A 6000-nucleotide genomic window follows, 5' to 3' on the forward strand; every position below is an offset into this window, starting at 1 on the left:
AGTTATTTCGCTGCATACATTGATAAGTAATCAGGTCGTTTTATAACGACCTGACTGCTTATCAATGAATGCTCTAAAATGTTCGTACTCTATAACAGAGCGTTGTGGTGTATATTGCGCTTGATCAAAAAGATGATTAGGTTCTGTCTGTAGAGAAACGCGGATATTAATTTGTGTTTTGTTTCGAGATTGTTTGGCATGTCTCTTGAGAAACATGAAACATCGTCTTGTTCATTCCGTTCATGCGATTTAAAACTCTAGTAATAATCATTAGTTTGAGACTCTACAGGAGTGTTTACTTTCTATGGAACGCATTTGATTTACATGTCTTATCCAGGAACAGCCATCATCGAACGACATCTTATAATGCAATTTCCTCAATCGATCTGTAATTCTATCGAATTTCCATTTTTCATCTTTTGAATAATTTTTACACGCTACTCTCTCTCCGCACGAGAAATTTGTATCTAATGTGTTTGTATTACTAAAAGTTTGGATTTTTTTTACTAGTTTTTGTCGGACAAAAGGGAATTAACTCAGTCAGAAGTTATTAAATTTAACACTTTTTGTTGTTCGAAAGCAAAAAAAATGAAGTCAATCAACCGAAAGCTTCTGACAGTCTTATTTTATTTAGTAGGTAACATTACATCTAATCTAGTGCATAGTTCTTTGTTGAGAACATTTCCGCAGGAGACATGTTATTGCATATGGCATTGTTCTATACTGTAATAATAATTTATTTAATGCTAAAATTCTTTAAGACCCTTGATAATAAAAAATTAATATAGTGATTTGGCTATGAGAGTGACAACGCGGTTCTTGGTGCGTAATTTATAAGAACTATTTATTTTTAAATTACAATAATTTCCGTACGTTATTTAATGCTAAATCGACATTTAAAGAATCACAGTTTATACGACGTAAAACTTGTTTGTATAAAACGTTTAACCTGACCATTTGTTGCTATATTATATACGAAGCATACTTTGTTTATTATTTACTCGTAGGAATTGTTGAAATTTATGTGAAGCAAATGTTTTACCATTTTCCGTAAATACAGTTTGTGTGGTAGATCAAAACTATTCCAAAAAAAATTTTTTATTTGTTTTCGATCATTTCCGACACAGTAGGTGGAGGAGGGATATCACGGAATCACGCGTTCCATATAACATTATTTAATATTTGAAAGCAACATTAAAGTCATAATTTTTAAACGCTGAACATATGAACACTAATGAAATTGTAGTTTATATGTATAATAATACATATTTTGAATATTATATTTCGAAACACCCGAGAAAAAAATGGGTATAATATGGTCAGATTTAAAATATATTATTAAATATGAAAGAATCTAAATATTAGATATGAAAAGATTTAATTTTATATGATTATATGTAATCAGATCCGAAATTTGGCGTGATATGATCATATTTTTATGTAATTATAGTCGACTTGATCTTATTATATATGACAACAGAACTGTTGTTGAAGCAAAAATGGGTCACGCATGTCAGATACGGGAAATGAAATATACAAAATCCTGATGTCAGCCACGGGAACGAAGTACGTTAGTTGCTTCTCATTTTTTCTAATAATTTCTTTGTTAAGAGGGTAGCTGCGCAATCGAGACATTACCCAAGGGACTAGGTATTTTCTATCTGTCAATTTTCATGCTTTTTCATACGATAGTTCATTAATTATTATTGCATTGTTACCCCAATAGACTTTACATTTAAATATCTTTAAATAAATCTGATGTTTGTCTAGTATAATTGGAAAAAGTTGTATGGACATTTTGATCTTAGAAATGGAAAATAATGGAAATTTTTTTTTCTTTTTTTTCAAGTTTATTTTTTTTCCTCTTTCCCTTCTTTAGAAATTAATAATGGTTTATGGATTGTTGATAATTCAACAGTATTCTTCAACATTTCGTCTTCGTAGGGAAGCAGTGTAGTTTAGTGGCAAAGGTGACTCATAAAGTATGAGGACTCGGGTTCGAGTCTATCTGACTACAGTTGGAATATTTTGTCTTTCAGAAGAAATACATTAACTTGCTAGTTTTCTTCCAGAGGTACACCACATATTTTTCAAGAGATTTAGTATTAGTACGAATACTATAAAATTGCGTAAGGAGCCTTAAAAAGAAGCGTCTTCTTACCTACTGTGTAACATGGTTGTCTTTTCGAGCGCTCTGCTATCTTGCCTTCTAATCTTTTTTTATGCCAATAGATTCTTCTTTATCGGTTTTACTTTCTTCTACAATGTTTATGGGCAAATCTAAAAATGTTAAAACTTTTTTATTGAATATTTTTTTCTCAGAAGTGTCTTCTTTTAAGAATATTCAATGCATCTAATTTAATCTGAAGGACTTTTGATATAGGGTATTAAAGATTAACTTAAAAATATTTGGGTTTAGAGGTTATTCCCAAGGTGGAGGTGATAGATATAGTTCATTATTTCTTGTCAAGAAGATCAGCTTAGAATAATAAAGATGGGTTGAGTTATCAAATTTTGCTTTGTTCCAAATTGATTTCCTTGATATTAATTCTGATATTTGTTCATCACGTGTGTGTGTCCTGCTTTAAGCAGATATTTTGTATTTGACTGTTTAAAGCGCGTCATTAACTTATAATATATAGGTTAGTGGCGCGCTTTACTTTATTCAAATAATTTTATAACAACATGTTAAATAATTTTTGCGAATTATGACAGCTACGACATAACACAGGGACACTTCCATTTTGCTGCGCATGCGGCCACGGAGCATGTTCAGTGTTGCTACATCTTGGCGGTATGACAGGAATCATAACCTGATTCCTGTCAACTTTAACGTTTAATATCTCGTGTCGCGGGGCAGGGCGACGCTTTTTTCTACCAGATTCGGTCGTTTTGAGCAAAAATACGTCGATTGAGCCTAATTTCATTGAAATCTGAGAGGAATGAGCTAAACCGAGAACTATGGCAAAGTAAACGAAAGTTTGCGCGCGCGACATTGAGCAAAGAAAATAATAAATTCGTACACTTGCAAATACATATACGCAAATGATCATATTCTCGAAAAAATAACGCGTCATTTTTTTAAATCAGTTAAAATATTTACATACTCAGACAATATGTTTCCTTGTCCATTTTGCAATTCGCCATTGTCTTCAGAAGTTGCCTTTACGAGTCACATGAAACTCAAACACAAAACACAAAAGTAGCCACAAGTGCTCTGGCGGGTATTTGGCATCGAGCACATGAAAATATTTAAAACATACTTCTAGGGCTTTTTTAGGGCCGACGGTACCTTATATAGCACTTTATCGATACAAACGTAGAAGCTGTCGATTTCGGAAAGAGTAAGTCCGACGGCAATGATGAAAGGTTGTACAGTCATACCAATTAAGTTTCTTTATCACTTCCCTTCGTTTCTCTTGGATGGTGATGGTCGTGTTGGCCGACAGCTATAATAAATAAATAAATAAATAAATAAATAAATGTCTTACAGAAGTATACACTTATTAATTTTTAATAAATTTTATTTTAAATATATTTAAAAAATGAAGTTTACCCACTGCGCATGCACAATAATGCTATCTTTGCATTCACTTATTGACGGTTTTTAGTGATTTTTCTTAACCCTTGTTCGTCCTTTCGGTAGTATTATGTGTAGCAGCATACGTAGCTGTAAAAAGATTTTACTTTGCGCTTAAAAAAATTGTAATAAACTAGATGTATGCACAATAGCAATTTGCGACTTTGATAGTAAATTTCATTAACCATCGATCAAGTCATCAATTTGGAGCAGTTGGTTCGACGATTCTGCGTAACTATTATCCTTCTTGAGTGGGCGAATTTTCAGAAGATTCGTATAAAAAGCGGACCAATTTTCTATGCTGAACTCTACAGTTGTCAACTTCAGGGAAGAGTCTACTTCTATAAAATCGTATCCTTTTGGGTGCTTTAAAATTGGCCAACGTTCGAAAATTTCACATATTTTTAACGTTTTCTGCAAATTATTGTCTTTGCGACGACATTCCGTTTTAAACTTCCACTTTGCAAGGACTACTTTCCATGGCTCTGTATGCATTTGGAGCCACGATATTGCCTCCGCGATAGCTTCGGTATCTACGAATAATACGATTTTTATCTGTATACTAAACACTTATAAAAAATGTATGTGTTGTGTGTGTATGTATATACATATATTGTGTGTGTGCGTGCGTGCGTGCGTATTTGTTAATAAAATCAAAAATTTAATCACAAAAAATTACAGACAGAGGTATAACACTACAAAATAAACATATTTTATTAAAATTATTACATTTTTCTTGTAAAAAAAACTTGGCGTTGCCAGACTTTGAAATATAATAAAGTACTAGGTCGAATTACATTACAGATTAAAATTACAATAGTTTTATTTACACAATGAAACTTATATACTAAATACTACTGCCCGTATCACTCGCTCGCACATATACACACGCTGATAATAATTTATTGTTACTCCCGTTGCATTCTTCCCTAAATTATTTTTATTGTTGTCCATATTTAGCCATAATTATATTTAGCCAAAATTATAGTATTTTATTATATTTCGAGGTCTAGCAGCGCCAAGTTTTTTTTTCCAAGAAAAATGTAATAATTTTAATAAAATATGTTTATTTTGTCGTGTTATACCTTTGTCTGTAATTGTTTGTGATTAAATATTTTATTTTGTTAAAAAATACATATATGTTTGTAAACTTTGTATTATTTAAGTATTCCCTTGTTAAATTTAAAAAAAAATTTAATTTTATAAAATTGTTATCATACATTCTTTTTCTAATTGACACAATGTAAAGATTTTTTAAAGTAGTAAAACAATTATTTTTTGAGACAATATATGTATATGTTCTCTTTTTGTAATTGGTGCTGTAATTTAAAGAGATATCATTTCTTTTTTTTGTAATAGATCACTTAATTACGTACTACTTCTTACTTCGGTTTTTTTGCGAGGTACAAAGATATTACGTCTACTATTTGTTACTTAAATTTTCGAGGTATAATATTATCAAATTTGTTTTTTTTTTGGAAGTAACAACATATACACTACTATACGTGTACTTGGCGCCTTTCTTATCTTTTTTTAAATAAATATATACAACATGCATCATAACTTATTTATCTCTCTCTTTCTAGTTGATTCCTCATGGTTGAGGGTCGTGATTAAGTTCCAAATAATCTACTATCTTCTTCTACTGGGTGCGGTCCTCTGCCTTTCTCAGATTTGACTGGAACTGTTCTGTCGTGACCTTTTGTATCTGGTCCATCCAGCGCGTAGGTGAACGTCCCCTGGCTCTACATCCTGCCACATTCCCAGACACTATTAGTCTTTCCATGTTATCTTCTCCTCGTCGTGCGATGTGACCAAAGAACTGCAAGGTTCTCCTCAGGCACACAGCTGAGAGCCTAGTTTTGATTTTCATTTCGCGGAGAATGGATTCATTCGTTCTGTGGGCCGTCCACGGGACGCGGAGCATGCGTCTCCAACTCCATATCTCAAAAGCATCGATCCTTTTCCTGTCTGACGCTTTAATTGTCCATGTCTCAGCCCTACCCGTGTGGAAATTTAAGCAGGGATCCGGTAGGTTTTCCCCAGTTATTATTAGGATCCGGTTAGAAAATCTCGTCAGAATCCGACTGGGAAACGTCTCACTTTTAAAAAGGATTCCGGTCAGTAAAACTTAAATAGGAATTCGACCGGATTTACTAGCCGGATTCCTCGTTGAAATTTGAATCGTTATTTTTAAGGGATGAGCACAATCGATTATTTCAAAGTATTAAATTTATAGATTGTATTGAAAAAGGGAATAAATCGTAATTAATTATTAAAAAAATTAATCAATTATTTTGAAAATTCTATCGATTACGATTTATCCCCTTTTTTTCCAATACAATCTATATAATCGATGCTTTAAAATAATTGATTATACCTAAAGAAATGTATTACAGCTCATTGATAGTTATAAATTT

The sequence above is a fragment of the Temnothorax americanus genome, unplaced genomic scaffold (genome assembly GCF_048541705.1).
Source record: "Temnothorax americanus isolate GAGA-0224 unplaced genomic scaffold, ASM4854170v1 Scaffold180, whole genome shotgun sequence".
Classification (NCBI taxonomy): domain Eukaryota; kingdom Metazoa; phylum Arthropoda; class Insecta; order Hymenoptera; family Formicidae; genus Temnothorax; species Temnothorax americanus.